A 23,059-nucleotide genomic window follows, 5' to 3' on the forward strand; every position below is an offset into this window, starting at 1 on the left:
CCTGGCCTCAGGAGCGTCCATCTCCTGGCCTTGTCAGGCATCGCGACCTGGCACACCAGCGAAGATCGACCCACGCTCGGGGGCTCTGGACGCAGGATGGGCGCCAAGAAAGAGTGTCCGGAGAAAAAGAAGCCGCGGATTGGCTCATTTTTAAGGAACCTCACGTCAAGTGCTGCCTACACCTACGAGAGGTCCAACACCTGGCGGAGGCGTCTCCGGAGGCCCCGAAACCCCATGAGCTCCCAAGGTACCTCGCGAGCTGTGAGCCTCCTAAGGCCCCGGAGCGATCCGGCCCGTGAGGAGGGAGCCTCCTCGGGACCCCAGGGGTGTACCTGGGATCGAGGCTCCGGAGGGGTGTGCCCCGACGACGCAGGGACCTGCCAAGGGTCACAAGCACACCAAGCTAAGTTATCCTAATCACGCCAGGCAGGAACCCTTCAATTAGTAACTATGTAGATACTAGAATAAGAGCAAGAAACGATAATATAAAGGTGCAAGCGCCGCGGTTCATTACACGCCCCGTGGGGCCCTTCATGGTTCTGGATGCTCGAAACAAAAAACAAACAAAAGGATCAGCCTCCTGAGGGACAATGTTCCCGAAGCCCGGCTCTGGCGTTGCCCGCGATCGTCGGAGTCCTCCTCCTCCCTGACGGGGGCCCAACGGCGTGGTGCCTCACCCTCCTCCTTGGTATGGGTGCGGTGATGTGGTGGCTCGTCGTAGTCGTTGTCACTCTTGCTCCCCTCAGGGGAGGCGCCGCCGCTGCTGGAGGTGTCGCGGCCGTCACCAAGGGCAAGTTCACCGCGGAGGGCGCTGCCGCCGCGATGGCCGTCGTCCTCGGAGAGATGGTTGCTGTCGCTGCCATCGCCTTCTGGGCAGCGCCCCAAGATCCTGCCCTCTTACCCGAAGACCTTGACGAAGAGCGTGGCCGCTCTGTCATACTTGAAGTGGAGGGTACACCTCCCCCGCAGGCCACGGGTGCGGGCGAATGTCTGCCACCCACGGTTCAGAAACACATTGCCTGCGGGGGTGACCTCGACCTCTACCCACGAGGCTTTGCTGAAACAGCCGTCGGCTTGCAGCCACAGGCTGTCGGGCCCTCCGGCCGGCAACTCCTCCGTGAAGAAGCGCGAGAAGTGGATCCAGGTGCCTTCCGGCCTCTCCACCCACACCAGAAACTCTCGGGCCTCGTCAGCCTTGTGGGATAGTGGGCGCAGCTGACGGGTGGCCACCATGAGCCCTCCACCTCGACCGCGGCCGGTCCCGTGGGAGGGACCCTTCCCATGACCGCTGGAGGCAATGCGGATGCCCGAGGGGGTGCGCCCGCGCCCCTGAGGGACCGCCACCGGCATCACGACGGACTTGCAGGGACGACGACACCCCCTCTTGGATGGTGGCGAGCCTGGTCCTTCCTGGGGAGCCTTCCCTTTCTTGGCGGCTGAGAACCTTCTCACCGGCACCATGGGTGCTGCAGCAAGGGTGCGGAATGGAGGAGCAAGAAGATGAAGACGGGCTAGGGCTCCGCTCTCCTCGCCCTCTTATAGGCGAGCGGAGGCCAACCGTCGCCCCTTTGCATTCGGGCAATGATGGCCCCGTAGGCGTGCGCCAGTCCCTTGTCAGCCTGGGCAGTTGCCGAGGCGACGTGGGGAAGTGGAGGCATCCGCGCCCCGTCGCGCGCCACGCGTCGAATCTGGCCCGCAGGCTATTGGGGCCCACGGTGCTTCGGCATTCCGTCCTTGGCTTCGCCTGGAAGCCAGCTCGTGCGCGCCTTGGGCTCGGGGGCTCCTATCGGCATTCTGGGGTCGAGGGTACCCAGATCTGCCTGCCTACGGCCCAGCGCGCGGGCTCATCGACGGCCTGTACGGCCCAACTGTAGGACCCCCAAGTCAAGACCGTCTCGCGAGGGCCCCGGCCTCGCGAGGTGGACAACACCAAGACCTCCCAAAGGAGCAGCTTCCGAGCCTGCCTCCCGAGGAGTGGAGATTTCTATGCAGGACCAGCCTCACGAGGCTGCGATGACGTGAGCCATGACGACCAAGGCCAGGCGGGCTCCAACGGGCACAGAGGAGGCAGTTTCCCATTCGGTGCTAAGGAAGCAAGGACAGATGCGGGTTCCCAAGGAATCTCCTAAAGGTTTCCATTCCGGTGCAACGAGATCAAGACCACGAGCTCGGCAGGACGGATGTCATCGCCGAGCCCACCCCTGCGTCACGACCAGAAACTTTGCGGGCGAAGACTACCTTTCGTCAGGATTAGATGTACTTCTTGTCCCCTTTCAAATGGGCGTTGTGGAATCCCTTCTCGCCTAAGTTTCGGGGGAAGAGGACCAAGGCCACTAGAAGTATAGGCTAGCCACCGCCGTAGAGGGGGAGATCGGCCGGAGACTGATTCATTCCACCCACACTACCTGAGCCCTCGCGAGACTGCTCATCCTCTGTACTAGTTCATCCTCAGCCTCCTCGTAAGGCCAATCCACCACAAAGCAGGAGTAGGGTTTTACACCACAAGGTGGCCCGAACCTGGGCAAACTGCTGTGTTTATCTTCTTCTCCGCTCACGCGAACTCGACGAGGCTAGGTTGTGGGATGGCGAGCTTGAGATTTGAGCTGGTTGAGATCTTCGCACATGCCCCAGAGTTCAAACCTTCTTGGGTCTGCGGAGCCCTGAATCCAACATGATCTGATCAAGATATGGCTAAGATTGCAAACACACACAGTTCCAATAATCAACAATAATTACTATTCATAGAAAAGAAACATTGCAACTCATAAGGACATGACCAGCAACAAAAGGAAAAATACAACAACCCGGATGAGGATTTAGGGCATGTAAGTCGCAGGGCAGTGAGTCCCTCGCACCGGCTTTTCATTTTGACTTCCGATTTTTAAATTTCTATATGTATTTAACAAAAAGTTTAAATTAATTTATGTTCCATATTCGTGTTTCTCATGACTAATGCTTTCATACAAGACCCATTTTGAATATATTTTGGTGATTTTTAAAAATATATTAACTTTCAATGTTGAAACTTAATATGAGCGACCAATAAAAGTCACGTATTTTGTGCCTACGACTGACAAAAAAACCGCTTAAAGTTTTATCTATGAAATTTGGTACAAGCGAGTGAGAAAATCAAAAAAATTAGATGCAAAATCATAAGTTTGAATGTTGAAACTTAAAACTTATTTTGCCCTCATGTGGGATTCAATTACTTCGCGAATCGCGAGTCAATCGAGCGCCCGGGCAGGGCTTGGCAGGTGCCCCCATATCTACGTGTCCCTGTAAATTTCCGAAAGCAACCCTAGGCTTCGATGTAGATTTGAGGTTACCCATTGGACATACCCTATAAAAATAGAGGCGCTTATCATCTTGAATAACATCCCGTGAGTGACACTTTTTTTAAATGTTTGCTTTATGACTTCCATAGATACCTTCCAGAGTCGCAGACCGAAACTTGCCCTCACCCACCCCCTGTCGCTCTCGCGAGGGCTAACACAACCCTATCCGCAATCATCTCTCTTTACCTTAGACGGTGTCCCCGACGAGGGTGGGGGATCTTGGTGGCAGCTAGTTTTGGCGGCGGACCCGAGATGCGTGATGCTCGGCCACTTTCTAAGAAGGCATTTTTGCTAGCAAGCCATCCTGGCAAACAACAGAGGTAGTTCTACCAAAGAGGAGCAAAGGCTAAGCGGAACTTCTCCCTTCGTCTCTTCTACATGGCCAAGCTTGTTGTGGGAAACCTTGGATCTTTTTCAGCCCCTAAGGGCTGCTACTTTGATAAATGAGATTTGACGGTCTTTGCATCAGAAGCATCTTGCAAATGACTAATTCCCCGGTACCAAATAGGGCACCAAACCTCTAATCACACATGCTTCCTTAGCTTTACCCCAAATTGCATTTCTATTTGGATTTCAAATAAAACCCTCAAGACAATAAAAGACTCTTGCATCCTTGGTGCCACAGAGGGCCTTAGAGCATGGAGACGTTGCGGGCGGTGTGTGTCAAAGGTCCGGCTTTACATCAAGTACTAAGGTGCCCTGGCCACTTCCACATGTGCATATGAGTTAAAACCCTATGACGTCACTACGGTGCCCTCGCCCAGGTGAGAACCCCAAGGCATGTCAGATCCTAGCCCTCACTAGTCCAGCCACATACGCCACCCCGTGCTGCCGTGCATATGAATTCACATTTGGGCCGAGATAGGTCAAGGGGTTGTCCACCAAAGCATAGACCTAGCCCCTTCAACTTTTTTTTCAGAGATTGACCTTCGATAGTGAAAGGGGAATTATGGCAGTATGGCACGTAGGGGCGAGGACACCAACCCAAATTTTTTTTGCTTTCACATTTGAATCTTTTGTATCTTCTGAACCAAAAGCTCAAATTAAATTTCGTATGTATATTCGTGTTTCTTGTGATGAGGGCTTTGATATAAGATCCATTTCAAATATATCTTGACGAGTTTTGAAAACCTCATCAAGTTTCGACGGGTAAAACTTAATAGAAGCAAACGATAGAATCATCAAGTTTCAAAACCTAAAACTTAAAATATGCGGAGAATCTCATGAGTTTGCGGATCATGAAGCAGTCATGCGGCCGTGCAGGTGCATCTGCATGCCCTTACGAATTACTACTGCCTCAAAAGTGGATGTAGGAACATATGGTTGAGCAGGCCCACTGCCTTGTCAAAAAAGTGCATGGGCAAGCAAGGCAAGCATCGACCTAAACGAAATTTGTGACTGTTTCTTCGAGCCAAGGCAACCAGATTATGCTCCCGTCTTCCCTCGAAAAAAGATTATACTCCCGTCGAAAAGTCATCCATTTTCACATGAACAGTATAGTTTGCATAATCTCGTGTGCTCGCTTGCGACAAACAAACATTCAATTCGGGAGCAAATTATTACTACCAGCCTCCTGCTATGGATGGTGGGTGAAGACGACTTGTGAAAATTGGTTGGGGTAGAAGGCTTTTCCACCATAGGGTGCCTTCAATTATCTCTTCTTCGCCTTTGGATCGGTAGACTAAAAATGCAGAGCTTATCTTCTCATCTCATGTCCCTATTCATGGATAACTTTTTGGGTTGTCTGGCTTGTAGTTGTAGCCATCTTCTATAGAAAACCCGCTCGGGGTACCATCTTCTAATACTTTGGCCGCCTCAGAGCATCTCCAACAGCCCCGCCAAACAAGCGCCGCGCCGCAAAATTGCTCATTTTAGCGCGCGCGCAACCGGTATAGTGGCTCCAGCGGGCGCGCAAAAACCGTGCGCGCGGCATATCTAGTTCAGTGTGCGGGCCGAAACTCCATCGCACGCCGCTTATTTGCTGCGCCCGCTCCCGCGCGCTCGCTCGCAACTCACCCCCTCCAGCCGTGGCGCCACCGCCGCCCGCGCCATCCGGTGACCGTTCCAGCGCTTCCCCGGCCTATCCCCGCGCCACGGCAGCTTCCTCCGCCCCCCTCTAGTCACCGCCGCCCCTCGTGCGCGTCCGTCCTCCGACGAACAGCGCCCGGGCGCTCGCTGCCGCTCGGCGCCCGCAAGGTGTTCGACAAAACGCCTGCAAGGTATGTATTGCTCAAACTTCATGAATTTGGTGCATGTTGATTGTAGTTTTTATAGCATAGTATTGAACATTGTAGATGAGTTCGTCGTATGATTCTTCCGAAGAAGAATTTGATATGGAAGAGGAGGAGGATCTTGCAATGATCCTAGCTATGCACATCAATAAAAAACCGAAGCACGGTGGTTCGGTTATGGGTCGGTAGAAAATTTGGAGGGATAGGATTGATGCCCACAACAGATTGATCAGGCATTATTTTGCGGAGAATCCCACATACCCCGAGTCGTATTTTCATCGCCGGTTTAGGATGAGCACCGAGTTGTTCAGGCGCATTGCAGAGAAACTAGCGAGCCATGACCGACTTTTTCAACAAAGGAGGAATACCGCCGAAGAGCTCGGGCATAGCACCTTTCAGAAGGTGACAACCGCTTTGCCTATGTTGGCATACGGTATCCCGGCTGATTTAGTTGTTGATCACTTGGCTATGGGTGAGAGCCAAGCCATCATGTGTGTCAAGCGCTTCGCAGTCGGAATTGTGCAAGTGTTTGGCCAGGAGTATTTGAGATCTCCCAATGCTGAAACGCCGCAAGGCTATTGGAGATGAACAAAGCTCGCGGCTTTCCTGGTATGCTTGGCTCAATAGATTGCATGCATTGGAGTTGGAAGAATTGTCTAAAGGCATGGCATGGGCAATTCCACGGCCAAAAAAAGGGTTCTACTATAATCCTTGAAGCCGTTGAAAAAGTCGGAAGGTAAGAAAAGATGTGGAGAGAGCTTTTGGGATTTTGCAAGCCCAATTTGCTATTGTGAGACGACCGGCTAGATTTCGGGATAAAAAAATGCTTTGGTACATCATGCACGCTTGCGTGATCATGCATAACATGATCATTGAGAATGAGCGTGGCCAAGATGTAAACTACTCTCAGTATGAGCTCTTGGGACATCCCGTGCGAGTGCGACGGAGGACTGAAAGGGTGGTCCATTTTGTTGCCTCCTATCATGCCATTCGACGTCCCGCAGCGCATAATGATCTTCAGAAGGATCTCATTGAGGAGTGGTGGGCATGGAATGGACGACAAAGAGCATCATGATTTGTGCGTTCGATATTGTATTGTTGAACTATTTGTTCTGTTTACTGCACTATTTGTTGTATTGAACGATAAACTGTTTGTTTGAGTTGTAATAACGAAATTGAACTATTTATTTTGATTTATTTTTGTTTGTGTTTGATTTTTTTGCTTCTATTTTAGAATGCATATGTTGTTTGTGCGAGAGTCGCGCGCGCTGTATTTTTTGCACTGCTGGAGCTGCGCGCGTGCTGCATTTTAGCGCGGCTGCTGAAGCCAGCGCTGCCCGCCGCGCCAAATTAAGCGATGGGCGCGCGACAAAGTATTTTTTAATGCGCGGCGCGTTCGGCAACTGTTGGAGTTGCTCTCACCGTTTACTTTCTGTGACTGTCTTGGGACGAAAACGACGCTCAAATATGTGCAGAAGGTCAGGTAGTTATTAAACTTGCAAACAGAATGGACCGCGGCCTTTGGCTCGATCAACTACGACGGCATGGCGCTGGTCAGCAACGGGCGGGCAGCCAGGTTTGAGTTCGTCGAGTCGTGCTGGAGGCTTGGTCGGCTGTGCGGGCGCATCCTCATACACAGAGGAGCAGCCAGCTCCGCGGCATTTCGGCTCATGTAGTGCGTGAGAGGAATCGTTGAAGTCACCTCTCTACCTTTTTTTTCTCTAGCTGATCCTTCAAATTTTAGAGCATCTGCCTTCAGACTTTGCAAATCTAGCCCCTCAAACGCCTGCGGACGCGACCGGGTGCATCCGCGGACAGTAACCAGTCACCTCTTAAATTAGCCACTCTGCATTCGCCTCTTTCATATTTTATCCCCTAAATTTATACAAAGCATTCAAAGAAATCCTACATTGTACATATTACGTATTGTCCTAGCTAGTCTTCGTCGTCGGAGATGTGCATGGGTGCCTGGCGGCGCTGGACGGGCGGGGAGGAGGGCTCCGGCTCATCCTCCTCCTGCTCGACCTCATCCATGTAGGCGAGCATCTCTGCCTCCTCCGCCGGTTGCTGCACCTCCATCTCCTGTCAGCGACGGCGTCTTGCCTCCGCAGCCGACTCTGACCAGAGGGAATCGAGGATGATCTGCTGCTTCGCCTGCAGATCCCCGTCGCCAGCGTCTCCTACATCCTCCTCCTCCGGCTCATCCCCCTCCTCCTCATAGTCCTCCTCCTCGTCCTCGTCCTCGTCCTCCTCCACCTCCTCCTCCGGATCCACTACATCCGGAGGTAGCCCCTCTGCGATCCGGACTTTGCTCCTAGCCCGTGTGACACCCCAGGACCGACGCTTCAGAAGACTTCCATATTTTCGTGATCACCGTGTGTTTCATTTGTACTTGCTCTTTTATTTTTGCATTGCATCATGTCATCATGCCATCATGTCATTAATCTTTGCATCTCAACTCAACTAATAAATTGCATGGATCTTCGATCCATTTAAATCGAGGGAATTCACATGGTGATTTCCCTTTATAACATATCCTCTCGATATTTAGGGAGCTACTATAAATATTTCCTTAGTTTGGAATTAACCATAACACATTTGCGTTTTAGTTCCATGCCTCTTCTGCTTCAAGTTTCGCCTCCAAACCTTGTCAATAATTTCGTTCTCCATCTATTGATGCTCCTTCTAAAATCCCAATATTTTTGGACCTTTCAAATGCAACTTCTTATTCAAACGAGTTCGAATCCAATCTTCACACACACGCTCTCTTCTATTTTCTTGGGTCAAGCACATTTTTGTGAGCCCGGGAAAACTATCCACGTGTCCAGCTTCTTCCCCTAACCTCCTTTTCTTTTCTTTCTTATCTCGGTTTTGTTTTTATTTTATTTAGATTGAGAGCCCAACAGCCAGGCCTCTGGCCACTTCCTTCTCTACTGGGCCGGCCTCCTAGGCCCACCAACCCTCCTGAAACCCAGCCGCACCGATAACCCTAGCTCTGTCCCTCGATCCCTCTCTTTCCCTCGATCCCTTCCTCCAGCGCCGCCATCTCCCTCGCTCGTCCCGATCCCCATCTCACTCTCCCCCTCTCGATCCCACGCGCCTCCCTCTGCAGCACCAGGCCGCGACCGCGCCTCCTCCTCGCCAAATCCTCGTCGCCCGAGCGCTCGAGGAGAGGAGCTCCTCGAGCACCTGCGCCCACATCCGTCGTCCTCCGCGCCGTCTTCGTCGACCGCCAGTAGCTCAACCCCGAGCATCTCCACGCGCGCCCGCAACCATCGCTTCGCTCCCACAGGTGTGCAGCCGCCCCGTGGCCCCTGCGTTCCTCGCCCCGCCATTGCGCCGTCTTCTTCACCTCCTGCCGCGAGCTCCGCCTCCCATGGCGTGCTGCTATCGACTCCACCTCACGCGACCTCCTGCCTCGTCCTCGTTCCCGCGCCGCTCGTCGCCAGAAGCCAGCAGGAGAAGCCCCGCCTCCGCTCAAGGGCCCCGCGACATCCTCTGCTGCACCTCCATCGGCCGGCAACCTCACCTGAACCTCGCCAGCGAGCAGCCCGCCAGGACAGGCTAGTCCCGCTCGGAACCAACCTCCTCCACGCGCCAAGTCCCGCGGCCGTCGCCCCTGCATCGCGCGAAGTCCCTGCATCGCACCCCTGTTGCTGTTGACGCCAAGTCCAAGGACCACCGAGCGTGGAATTCGCCAAGTACCACTACCAATGCCTTTGGATTCGCCAAGTACACCACCGGCAAGACCACTACTCGAACGAGTGCCGAACAAAACGCCAAGCCCCTCTTCTGGATCTGTGTACGACCTTTGTAACGATGTGCCAAGTACCTCTACGGGCGCATTGAACGTCTACGAACCATGCATGACTACAACGCGAACGGGTACCCGACTACCCCGAAGAACTCGGATTCGTCAAGTCCCTCTCCGACACGTGTACCACTACTTCCACTACCGTCACCGTGTACCACTACTTCCACTACGACCATCCCGAGAACGTCTACTTCCCCTACACCGCATCGAACCCGATCCACTCCGAAAATACACGCTTCAAAGGTATAATGACGAGACGACGCCCATGAACGAATGCATGTGTGTTGTATGAGATGCTCGTGGTTGCACCGTTTCCGAGTTGTCATTGCACGTTTCTCCTAGTTTGCCATGTCGTCGACCCGTGGGAACCCGGTTACCGGGAGCACCCCACCATCTCTTGCGTGTTCCACACATCCGCACACTTCTCCTTTGAATCGGTATCTCAATCGAGTTACCGGTACCGATATGTTGCCGTGGCACCCTTTCGTTCCGCCATGGTGACCAAATGCTCTATATCATCCTTAATGTCAACTTTTCATAAAAATTGCATCCAACCTTGAATATGTCATCCGCATCATGGTAACAACTTTAAATGTTTAAAATTGTTGTTTGCATTAAATTGCTAAATGCATGTGGGGATTTTCCGGAATTGTTGTTTGTTGTTTCCGGCCCCATTTAAATTGCTTAGATAGTGTAGTTTAATTATGCCTCACCTCTTGCCATGTTAACCAACATTTAATATTGTTGAGTACATAAACAGGAAAGAACTAAATAAGTCATGTGGTGTTTCGCCAATATGCAACTCGTTGCATATTGAGCTCCACTTAACTTGTAGTGTTGTTTATTGCACTTTGCCATGCCATGCCTCTTTAAACTGGACATGCATCATACTTGATTGTGCATCATGCCATGTTTATGTGATGGTTGTTTACCATGTTGTTTGCTTCTTTCCGGTGTTGCTTCTTCGGGTTAGTTCTGATAACGTCGCGGTTGTGAGGATTCGTTCGACTACTCCGTTTGTCTTCTTCATGGACTCATTCTTCTTCCTTGCGGGATCTCAGGCAAGATGACCATTACCCTCGATATCACTTCTATCTTTGCTTGCTAGTTGTTCTATCTATCGTTATGTCGCGCTACCTACCAGTTGTTTATCATGCCTCCCATATTGCCATGCCAAGCCTCTAACCCACCTTCCTAGCAAACCGTTGTTTGGCTATGTTACCGCTTTTGCTCAACCCCTTTTATAGTGTTGTTAGTTGCAGGTGAAGTTGAAGATTGCTCCATGTTGGAACATGATTACGTTGGGATATCACAATATCTCTTATTTTAATTAATGCATCTATATACTTGGTAAAGGGTGGAAGGCTCGGCCTTTTGCCTGGTGTTTTGTTCCACTCTTGCCGCCCTAGTTTCCATCATACCGGTGTTATGTTCCTTGATTTTGCGTTCCTTACGCGGTTGGGGTTATGGGACCCCCTTGATAGTTCGCCTTGAATAAAACTCCTCCAGCAAGGCCCAACCTTGGTTTTAACATTTGCCACCTAAGCCTTTTTCCCTTGGGTTCTACAGACTCAAGGGTCATCTTTATTTTACCCCCTGGGCCAGTGCTCCTCCGAGTGTTGGTCCAAAACAGAGCCACTTGCGGTGCCGCCCCTAGGCAACTTGGGGTATCTTCGGTTGCCCTACGTAGTGTTCATCCGGTGTGCCCTGAGAACGAGATACATGCGACTCCTATTGGGATTTGTCGGCACATCGGGCGGCTTTGCTGGTCTTGTTTTACCATTGTCGAAATGTCTTGTAACCGGGATTCCGAGACTGACCAGGTCTTTCCGGGAGATGGAATATCCTTCGTTGATCGTGAGAGCTTGTAATGGGCTAAGTTGGGACACCCCTGCAGGGTATAAACTTTCGAGAGCCGTGCCCGCGGTTATGTGGCAGACGGGAATTTGTTAATGTCCGGTTGTAGAGAACTTGACACTTGACTTAATTAAAATGCATCAACCGCGTGTGTAGCCGTGATGGTCTCTTTTCGGCGGAGTCCGGGAAGTGAACACGGTTTTGGGTTATGTATGAACGTAAGTAGTTTCAGGATCACTTCTTGATCACTTCTAGCTTCTCGACCGTTGCATTGCTTCTCTTCTCGCTCTTATTTGCGTATGTTAGCCACCATATTTGCTTAGTGTTTGCTGCAACTCCATCTCATTACCTTATCCTACCCATAAGCTTAAATAGTCTTGATCTCGCGGGTGTGAGATTGCTGAGTCCTCGTGACTCACAGATACTACCAAAACAGTTGCAGGTGCCGATGACGCCAGTGCAGGCGATGCTACCGAACTCAAATGGGAGTTCGATGAGGAACTTGGTCGTTACTACATTTCGTTTCCTGATGATCAGTAGTGGAGCCCAGTTGGGACGATCGGGGATCTAGCATTTGGGGTTGTCTTCTTTTATTCTGGTTCCGTAGTCGGACCTTGATTGTATTCTGGATGATGTATGTTTAACTTGTTACTTGTGTGAAGTGGCGATTGTAAGCCAACTCTTTATCCCATTCTTGTTCATTACATGGGATTGTGTGAAGATGACCCTTCTTGCGACTAAACCACCATGCGGTTATGCCTCCAAGTCGTGCCTCGACACGTGGGAGATATAGCCGCATCGTGGGTGTTACAAGTTGGTAATCAGAGCCATCCCCGACTTAGGAGCCCACTGCTTGATCGAATCGCTGACGTTGTTGAGTCTAGAACAAAATGTTTTGAGTCTTAGGATTATATATATCAGAGAGTAGGATTCTTTTTACTCCTCGGTCCCTTTGTCGCTCTGGTGAGGTCCCCTAACGTAGAAGTTTTGACTTTCCTCTCCTCAAATTTCACAAAAAAAATTAGGATCACGCGGGTATCTTGGAATCGTTCCGATAGTCTTGTGACGAGAACATTGTTCTTGGTGCCTCCTGACATTTAGGGGTTGTGGCAGTGTCCCGAGGAGTTGAGCTCCGAGGTGTTGTCGTCACAATTTTATCGTTGCAGTTCTGGAATACGTGAGTTTCGCCGACATCGAAAATCTCTTTTATGCAGTTGTTGGTGAGATCACCTCGACGCCACCCAGTACTGGGACGGGAGTTCGGGAGTATTGCCATAACTCGTATAACAGATGCTTTTCGAAGGTTGAGGTACACGATTTTCGGAGTTTTCTTGGTTATGTGTTGACGGATGGATACAGCTGGATCTAGGTATTGTTATTTTGGGTGAGATATATTGTGTCCCCTGTATCCCCAACACCAGATTGCGTAACCAGAAAGTTTCGGGAGTTTATAAGTGGGAATTCAAGTATCCCGTAGGATATCTTCCAGCACACACATGATACGATATGTGATCTATCATATGTTTGTTTCTGGCTTATTCTGCAAGCCAAATCCCTTGTTTTGTTTTAAGTTGTGGTATTCTAGTTGCTTCAATGTCAAGTGTTGATTCCATACCTTTTCCAAGTGGTGTTCTCATGTTTCTATGGGAGTGTTAATCCTTCTTGGTCATCAAGAGTGTCATCTCAATTCTATTTCCAACCGGTGCGCTTCTCTTCAAGATGATCCCATCATTCTCCCCATCCGCAAGATCAATTCTAAGTTTTCTCAATGATGTCTGTTTCATTCATCCCAAGTTGCCTTTGTTTTCCCGCCCTCCCACCCTTTTCTACAAGGACTCAGATTTCTTAATCAAGTATCCTTTTATTGATGGGAAGTCTCTCCATTCTTTTCCGCCAATGTTCTTATCCGGTGATTCTCAGGAAGATACTAACGGAGCTTCAAGTTCATCATTCTTCGTTCTTTTTCTTCTCCAGTGGATTCAATTCAAGCTTTGTCGATCATATCCTTTTCCCCGTTTCGAATGTTTTCCCATACCGGTGCACCTCATAATCTTTCACTTCTTGTTATTCATTTGTTTCCAGAGTGCTAAGGATTATCTCAGAAGATTTGTGTTTTCATTCCTAATACGTTCAAGATTTCTCGAAGTTGTTATCCCTTTTGAGCCATTTAATTCAACCGGCGCAATCTCTCTTTTAAATCGTTCAACGGTGTATCTTTTGAGTGGGCCCTAACCCACAGGTTTTTCCCAGGATCTTACCCGACTCTTCTAATTTTCCCAGAGCTATTCCCAAATTCTTTTCAAAGTTTGACGTAAGAATGATTTACCATCAGTCAAATGTCTTTCTCCAAGATCTTTCAAATTCTTTTCATCGTTGGTTCAACCTTTATATTTTTCATCCCGGAGTATCTCAACAATTGTCTGGGTGGTTCTCATCATCATTCTCAACATGTGAAGACCGAAGAAGAATTGCTCTTGAATCTTGGTCCGTTCTCTTGAAGATTCATGGTTCTAGCTTCATGTCATCCTCTCATAATTGTTTTCGATTGCGAGAATTCTTTTCACCCATCCGGAGCATTTTAGGAGTCTTTTCAGTTTGATTCTCCGGAGCCATCATCTCAGAATTATTCATTCTCAGCTTTCAGATCTCATTCTCCAAATCTTACCGGTGCATCATTCAAGTATTCTCTAATCAGCTCGTCTTCTATTCGTTCACTTGTATCTAAATTCCCTCAAGTATCAACGTCGTTTTCTAATTCCTCCCGGTGATTCGTTCTCTTTTCTTCATTCATTTTCAATTCTTACGGTGATTCGTTCAAGATTCCTTTTCCTATGTCCTCATATTAATGTATTCGTTGTTTCAATCCTACCGGTGGTTCGTTGAAGACCTTCCCAAGTTGAGCAATATCTCTTTTCAATCCTTTCTACGAGAATAAGTAGTATGCCAAATCCGTTGCTTGTCATCAATTTATATTGGTGAAGGATACGCATAACATAATTCTTGTTCTTGTTTCATCCAAGTGATTAATTCCTTCTTCCGGAGTTCCAAGTTTTTCCGCATTATCTCGTCGTGAAGCTCCATCTAAATCATCGCAAGGCTTCACCTTGTGTTTTCAACTTCTCTTCCTTTTATCATCCTTTTATTACCGGAGTTCTTCATGGAGGCTCTACATGGTGGTTCGTCAAGGATTCTTTTCATTCTTCAATTGTTCTTCAAGATTTTTCTCGGAGTTAAGATCCGCCAAGCTATACTCTAAAATAAACATAGTGTTCAACACATGTTTTGTTTTGTGGAGTCCAAGCATTCTTCATCTTGCATCTGAAGTGCAATCCTTTCTACAATATCTTTTGAGGTGGTGTTATGTCATTTTTTACAATTTCTTTGTGTTTCATGATTCACAAGTTCAGGAACCAGATATTTAAACCCATCACTTTCTTCCTTGGAGTTATCTTGGTATAGATTTCACCTAAAGCCTTCCATTGGGAATGTTGCTCTTTGTGATGATTACCTATGATCCAAGTTTTCTTATCACCTCGGTGGAAGAAGCTTTCTATCTTTTCTAGCTCTCAATCAAATCTTTTTCCAGTGAATGGCAGGTTGTCACCTCATAATTTTCAGATGTCTTCCATAAGCCCACATCAAGCTTACCCTTTCGTTGTTGATAATCAAACAACTCCGTTCTAGCATTTGTTGTAAGTGTGCTCTCTCAAGATCTTGTTTCCCTCCGTTCATTCCATTCCATTCTTTAATTTCTTCCGGAGGCATTGTGATGTTGCTCTCTTCTATCATCATCTCCAGTTGTGGGGATCGTGTTCTTTTCATGCTTATTCGTTTAACCGGAGTGTTGTGTCCTCGGCTCAAGTTCTTTTCATCTTATCAAGTCTTGCATCTCTTCTCAACCGGAGTGCTGTCTGAAATCTTTCTTACCCCTTGTGCTATTCTTTTAATAGTTCCGGAGACAGTGTGTTGTTGATTTCGTCAAGTATCCTCTCATCTTGTCAAATTCATGTTCAATTCCTTCCATTTACAGCCGGAGTGCTGTCCAAATTATATCACTCTTATTCCTTCTCTATCTTGTTTTAACTGGAGTGTTGTCGTAATTGATCTTTATCGTTCCTTGTACATCTCGTTTCAACCGGAGTGCTTGCATGCACTTCTTGGCCATTGCAACCCTTTTTCTTATGTCTTTCAACCTACAAGGTTCCCGTAATGTTCCTTGTTCCTTTTTTATCTAACGGAGTGTTTTCAACTTTGTTCATCTTTGTTGTATTGCTTCTTTAAATTTGTTCAACCTCGCAAGGTTCTTTGGTTTCACTCATTTGTCAAAGAAGCAATTTGTTTTACCTCTTCCTCTTCCGCTTCTCTTCGGTGCCATCCTTAGATCTCGGGACGAGATCTCTTGTAAGTGGAGGAGTGTTGTGACGCCCCGGGACCGACGCTTCAGAAGACTTCCATATTTTCATGATCACCGTGTGTTTCATTTGTGCTTGCTCTTTTATTTTTGCATTGCATCATGTCATCATGCCATCATGTCATTAATCTTTGCATCTCAACTCAACTAATAAATTGCATGGATCTTCGATCCATTTAAATCGAGGGAATTCACATGGTGATTTCTCTTTATAACATATCCTCTCGATATTTAGGGAGCTACTATAAATATTTCCTTAGTTTGGAATTAACCATAACACATTTGCATTTTAGTTCCATGCCTCTTCTGCTTCAAGTGTTGCCTCCAAACCTTGTCAATAATTTCGTTCTCCATCTATTGATGCTCCTCCTAAAATCCCAATATTTTTTGGACCTTTCAACTGCCCACTTATTATTCAAACTCATTTGAATTTAATTCAAACGAGTTCAAATCCAATCTTCACACACACGCTCTCTTCTATTTTCTTGGGTCAAGCACATTTTTGTGAGCCCGGGAAAATTATCCACGTGTCCAGCTTCTTCCCCTAACCTCCTTTTCTTTTCTTTCTTATCTCGGTTTTGTTTTTATTTTCTTTAGAGTGAGAGCCCAACAGCCAGGCCTCTGGCCACTTCCTTCTCTACTGGGCTGGCCTCCTAGGCCCACCAACCCTCCTAAAACCCAGCCGCACCGATAACCCTAGCTCTGTCCCTCGATCCCTCTCTTTCCCTCGATCCCTTCCTCCAGCGCCGCCATCTCCCTCGCTCATCCCGATCCCCATCTCACTCTCCCCCTCTCGATCCCACGCGCCTCCCTTTGCAGCACCAGGCCACGACCGCGCCTCCTCCTTGCCAAATCCTCGTCGCCCGAGCGCTCGAGGAGAGGAGCTCCTCGAGCACCTGCGCCCGCATCCGTCGTCCTCCGCGCCGTCTTCATCGAGCTCCAGTAGCTCAACCCCGAGCCTCTGCATGCGCGCCCGCAACCATTGCTTCGCTCCCACAGGAGTGCAGCCGCCCCGTGGCCCCTGCGTTCCTCGCCCCGCCGTTGCACCGTCTTCTTCACCTCCTGCCGCGAGCTCCGCCTCCCATGGCGTGCTGCTGTCGACTCCACCTCACGCGACCTCCTGCCTCGTCCTCGTTCCCGCGCCGCTCATCGCCAGAAGCCAGCGGGAGAAGCCCCGCCTCCGCTTAAGGGCCCCGCGACATCCTCTGCTGCACCTCCACCGGCCGGCGACCTTACAAAAACCTCGCCAGCGAGCAGCCCGCCAGGACATGCTAGTCCCGCTCGGAACCAACCCCCTCCACGCGCCAAGTCCCGTGGTCGTCGCCCCTGCATCGCGCCAAGTCCCTGCATCGCACCCCTGTTGCTATTGACGCCAAGTCCAAGGACCACCGAGCGTGGAATTCGCCAAGTACCACTACCAATGCCTCTGGATTCGCCAAGTACACCACCGGCAAGACCACTACTCGAACGAGTGCCGAATGAAACGCCAAGCCCCTCTTCTGGATCTGTGTACGACCTTTGTAACGATGTGCCAAGTACCTCTACGGGTGCACTGAACGTCTACAAACCATGCACGACTACAACGCGAACGGGTACCCGATTACCCCGAAGAACTCAGATTCGTCAAGTCCCTCTCCGAGACGTGTACCACTACTTCCACTACTGTCACCGTGTACCACTACTTCCACTACGACCATCCCGAGAACGTCTAGTTCCCCTACACTGCATCAAACCCGATCCGCTCCGAAAATACACGCTTCAAAGGTATAATGACGAGACGACGCCTGTGAACGAATGCATGTGTGTTGTATGAGATGCTCGTGGTTGCACCGTTTCCGAGTTGTCATTGCACGTTTCTCCTAGTTTGCCATGCCGTCGACCCGTGGGAACCCGGTTACCGGGATCACTCCACCATCTCTTGCGTGTTCCACACATCCCCACAGTTCTCTTTTGCATCGGTATCTCAATCGAGTTACCGGTACCGATATGTTGCTGTGGCACCCCTTTCGTTCCGCCATGGTGACCAAATGCTCTATATCATCCTTCATTTCAACTTTTCATAAAAATTGCATCCAACCTTGAATATGTCATCCGCATCATGGTAACAACTTTAAATGTTTAAAATTGTTGTTTGCATTAAATTGCTAAATGCATGTGGGGATTTTCTGGAATTGTTATTTGTTGTTTCCGGCCCCATTTAAATTGCTTAGATAGTGTAGTTTAATTATGCCTCACCTCTTGCCATGTTGACCAACATTTAATATTGTTGAGTACATAAACGGGAGAGAACTAAATAAGTTATGTGGTGTTTCGCCAATATGCAAATCGTTGCATATTGAGCTCCACTTAACTTGTAGTGTTGTTTGTTGCACTTTGCCATGCCATGCCTCTTTAAACCGGACATGCATCATACTTGATTGTGCATCATGCCATGTTTATGTGATGGTTGTTTACCATGTTGTTTGCTTCTTTCCGGTGTTGCTTCTTCGGGTTAGTTCCGATAACGTCGCGGTTGTGAGGATTCGTTCGACTACGTCCGTTTGTCTTCTTCATGGACTCGTTCTTCTTCCTTGCGGGATCTCAGGCAAGATGACCATTACCCTCGATATCACTTCTATCCTTGCTTGCTAGTTGTTCGTTCTATCGTTATGTCGCGCTACCTACCAGTTGTTTATCATGCCTCCCATATTGCCATGCCAAGCCTCTAACCCACCTTCCTAGCAAACCGTTGTTTGGCTATGTTACCACTTTTGCTCAGCCCCTCTTATAGCGTTGTTAGTTGCAGGTGAAGTAGAAGATTGCTCCATGTTGGAACATGATTATGTTGGGATATCACAATATCTCTTATTTTAATTAATGCATCTATATACTTGGTAAAGGGTGGAAGGCTCGGCCTTTTGCCTGGTGTTTTGTTCCACTCTTGCCGCCCTAGTTTCCGTCATACCGGTGTTATGTTCCTTGATTTTGCGTTCCTTACGTGGTTGGGGTTATGGGACCCCCTTGACAGTTCGCCTTGAATAAAACTCCTCCAGTAAGTCCCAACCTTGGTTTTAACATTTGCCACCTAAGCCTTTTTTCCTTGGGTTCTGCAGACTCAAGGATCATCTTTATTTTACCCCCCGGGCCAGTGCTCCTCCGAGTGTTGGTCCAAAACAGAACCACTTGTGGTGCCGCCCCTAGGCAACTTGGGGTATCTTCGGATGCCGTACGTAGTGTTCATCCGGTGTGCCCTGAGAACGAGATACGTGCGACTCCTATCGGGATTTGTTGGCACATCGGGCGGCTTTGCTGGTCTTGTTTTACCATTGTCGAAATGTCTTGTAACCGGGATTCCTAGACTGATCGGGTCTTTCCGGGAGAAGGGATATCCTTCATTGATCGTGAGAGCTTGTAATGGGCTAAATTGGGACACCCCTGCAGGGTATAAACTTTCGAGGGCCGTGCCCGCGGTTATGTGGCAGACGGGAATTTGTTAATGTCCGGTTGTAGAGAACTTGACACTTGACTTAATTAAAATGCATCAACCGCGTGTGTAGCCGTGATGGTCACTTTTCGGCGGAGTCCGGGAAGTGAACACGGTTTTGAGTTATGTATGAACGTAAGTAGTTTCAGGATCACTTCTTGATCACTTCTAGCTTCTCAACCGTTGTGTTGCTTCTCTTCTCGCTCTTATTTGCGTATGTTAGCCACCATATTTGCTTAGTGCTTGCTGCAACTCCACCTCATTACCTTATCCTATCCATAAGCTTAAATAGTCTTGATCTCGCGGGTGTGAGATTGCTGAGTCCTCGTGACTCACAGATACTACCAAAACAGTTGCAGGTGCCGATGACGCCAGTGCAGGCGATGCTACCGAACTCAAGTGGGAGTTCGATGAGGAACTTGGTCGTTACTATGTTTCGTTTCCTGATGATCAGTAGTGGAGCCCAGTTGGGACGATCGGGGATCTAGCATTTGGGGTTGTCTTCTTTTATTTTGGTTCCGTAGTCGGACCTTGATTGTATTTCGGATGATGTATGTTTAACTTGTTATTTGTGTGAAGTGGCGATTGTAAGCCAACTCTTTATCCCATTCTTGTTCATTACATGGGATTGTGTGAAGATGACCCTTCTTGCTACTAAACCACCATGCGGTTATGCCTCCAAGTCGTGCCTCGACACGTGGGAGATATAGCCGCATCGTGGGTGTTACAGCCCGGGTCTGTTCAAGGAGCTCGAGCCGGCGCCCCGGTGTCAGAAATGGCTCGCTCCTCACCCAGCGGCGTGGAGGCATGGCTACTAGGCGGATGGGTGGAGTGGAAGGTGGCGGCGGCGACGGACAGGAGGAGGAAAATGTGGATGGATGGTAAGGTTTTGGTGCCGCCGATCGATTTAAATAGCTAGGCAAGGCACTACGCGGCCCGCCGGAGCTACGCCACGCGGCGCCACCGGTTCGACGGAGGAGAGATTCTCAAATGTCTTCTTAAATCTTAACTCATATATTTGATCTGCTAAAAAAATATGGTTTCTAACTGAACTCTTAAATTTAACTAGCCTTTTTCACACATGTTCACAAAAAAATCATTTTTCACACAATTTTGCTCAAACAAAGACTAGAAGTAGTCAATTCGATAGCACATTGCATAACATGAAATTTAAACTACATTGCATAACATAAAATTTCTTTTTTGAAAAGGATAACATAAAATTTATGCTACAAACAAATCCCTCTTGAATGATATATTCGAAGGGCATGAACTGAGCACGTGCGCAAGCATATTACCCTTGTCATGTACACTGCGGTATATGGTTCGGTATTGTCTAGCCATTTGTCCTCCCAGAAACAAATCTCTAAGGCATCCTTAATCGCGACAAACCCAAAGCAAAAAGATATTTCTTTACTACCATGAGCCGAAACGTGTGAATCTTCAGGTTTTCAATATGCCCGAGACACGGTTTTTTGCTTAAATACTTATTGTGCAACAGGGATTGTCAAACATCACTATTTGAATAATCATTTATCAGTAAGACATCATTTTTTTAACCATAAATGTTATCCTCGTAAAGAAAAAGGAACAACCATATACTAAACGCCATCCTTGGTAATTTATTAAGGAATCATCTTTTACCTGAAAATCATGAATGCCTAAACCACTTTCGTCTTTCAGCCACGCTCTTGGTTAGACTTTCCAGATATACTGTATTCTTTTGATCTTCTTGCAAGATGTACTTCTAACTACAAGCTTCTCCCGACTGTCAGAAAAAGAACTACTTTCTCTTATCCGAATTGATTGACGTAGCCTCTATACAATATCTTAATTCGGAGCGAGTACAATTTTTACTTGGGTAATTGTAGCTGACGAACGCTCGCTGTAGGGGAGGTGACAAACAAATCATCTTTGACCGCAGTTTTAAAACGAAAAGGGAGAAAATACCATGCCGTCTGGAGAAACTACCACCTGTCCCACTGCCTCACAACTAAAAATGCCATGTGAACGTCGGCAAATGCCACCCTCTTTGACAAACGTTCGTCAAGTAAGGGGTCTTTTTTTACTTACCTTGCATCACATATCAAAGCTAATGCAGCGACACATTTAACCGAATGACAATCGACAACAAGGGATAAAAAACATTAGCACGGTGAAACTCAAGTATCCTTCCCGGGACACTCCCAAGCTTTATTCTGCGTCGATCACCATCAACTGAGATGGTCTATACGCTCCAGAAACAAGCGCGCGGCCGAGCGCGGCCACGGAAATATACACTAAATAAGCAGGAAAACATCACACACGCAAATTCAAGTTCAACGGCCATTGTCCGCGAGGAAACACGGCCTATTTCGTCATCATCACCCTGGTCGTCATTGTAGAGTTCACTCAAAGGGACGCCCTGCAAACGTGGTGCGGCGAGGGCCCGGGAACCTTAGTACCCGCTGTGGATGTAGGCGTTGAGCCGGTTCAGCTCCTCCTTGTGCTCGCTGACCACCGCGCGCACGACATCGCTGATGGAGACCATCCCCATCATCTCGGTGCCACTGATCACCAGGATGTGCCTGATACACTTGTCTGCACGTTGTGCCATGGTTAGGGTTCAGTGCTTTTACAGACCATCTGGTGTGCAACGACGAATGAACTCGATCAGGCGGGGTTATGTTACATGTCATCAGCTGCATTGCTTCCAGGACTCAGGTTTCAGGTTTCACCGTGATCAGCTTGTTCTGTCAAAATGATGCATTGTCAATGAAGCTCGGCGTGTTCACATAATTGTCGTTCACATGCTTATGACTAGAATTTTGTACTAATTTTATTCAGGGTGTACGGGGCACAGAGAAAATCAGAACATCCCCTAAAAAATGAGAACATGATATGAGCGGTACCTCTTCGGTCATGATATCTCCAACTTTGGTTGACTTGGAGGATCGACTCTGCACTATAATTTTCCGGAGATAATCTGAAAAGGCAAGTAACATAATGTTTCACAACCCTCATTAGTCCCGCCACATACGACACCCCATGCATATGAATTCACATCTGGGCCGAGACCGATCAAGGGGTTGTTCACGAAAGCATTGGCCTTTTTTCGATAAAGGATGAATTTTATTAGCTCAGAGTGAAGCATTGGCCTTCCTTGGGCCGACCTGAGCTTTGCTGGGGGGCACCCTCCAACGACGACACAACAAGGAAGAGGAAGAAGGGAGGACGCTGCAGCGGCTAGGGTTTCTCCCCCCAAGCCGCCAGGGAGGTGACGTTGGTGTCACGCAGTCGTTTCTTTTCCGACCCAACTACCCAAGCATTGACCTAACCTTAAACTCTTTTGTTTGAAAGATTAACCTTTGAAAGTAGGTGTAGAAGCGTATCCTTGAGCAAGCCCACTGCCCTGTTGAAGTGCATGGACAAGCAACGCAATCATTGACCTAAACGGAACTTGTGATTATTTCTTCGTCACAAGCGAGGTAACAAGATTATACTCTCTTTGAAAAGCCATCCATTTTGACATGATCAATAGTAGTACTCTCTTTGTTCCATGATGTAGTGCATATTTTGTTTTTTGAAGTCAAACATGTCGACCAAATTTATAGGATAGAGAATCGACATCTAAAATGCTAAATAAAAATAAAATAAAAACATATAATGATATTGATTTTGTATTGTGACTATTGATATGTTTTTCTTTAAGCTTGATCAAATGTAGGAATGTTTGACTCTCAAAAAACAAAATATGCACTACATTGTGAAATGAGGGGAGTATGTATAATCTCGTTTGCTCGTTTGTGACAAACAAACAGTCAATTCGGGAGCAAATTATTACTACAAGTCTCCTGCTATCGATGGTGGGTGAAGATGACTTGCGAAAATTGGTTGGAGTAGAAGGCTTTTCCACCCTCTGATTATCTCCTCTTCGCCTCTAGATCGGTAGATAAATAAATGCCCATC

The 23,059-nt window shown here is 48.2% G+C and overlaps 1 long non-coding RNA gene across 1 annotated transcript; it reads right to left on the reverse strand.

The window, feature by feature from the left end:
• Nucleotides 1-21,785: 21,785 nt before the first annotated feature.
• Nucleotides 21,786-22,078, reverse strand: LOC123096042 (uncharacterized). The gene is made up of 2 exons (XR_006446421.1): nucleotides 22,003-22,078; nucleotides 21,786-21,843 (listed from the first exon to the last, which is right to left on the reverse strand). It is a non-coding gene; the product is annotated as an uncharacterized lncRNA (long non-coding RNA).
• Between the last annotated feature and the right edge of the window lie 981 nt (nucleotides 22,079-23,059).

The sequence above is a fragment of the Triticum aestivum genome, chromosome 4D (assembly GCF_018294505.1).
Source record: "Triticum aestivum cultivar Chinese Spring chromosome 4D, IWGSC CS RefSeq v2.1, whole genome shotgun sequence".
Taxonomy (NCBI): Eukaryota; Viridiplantae; Streptophyta; class Magnoliopsida; order Poales; family Poaceae; genus Triticum; species Triticum aestivum.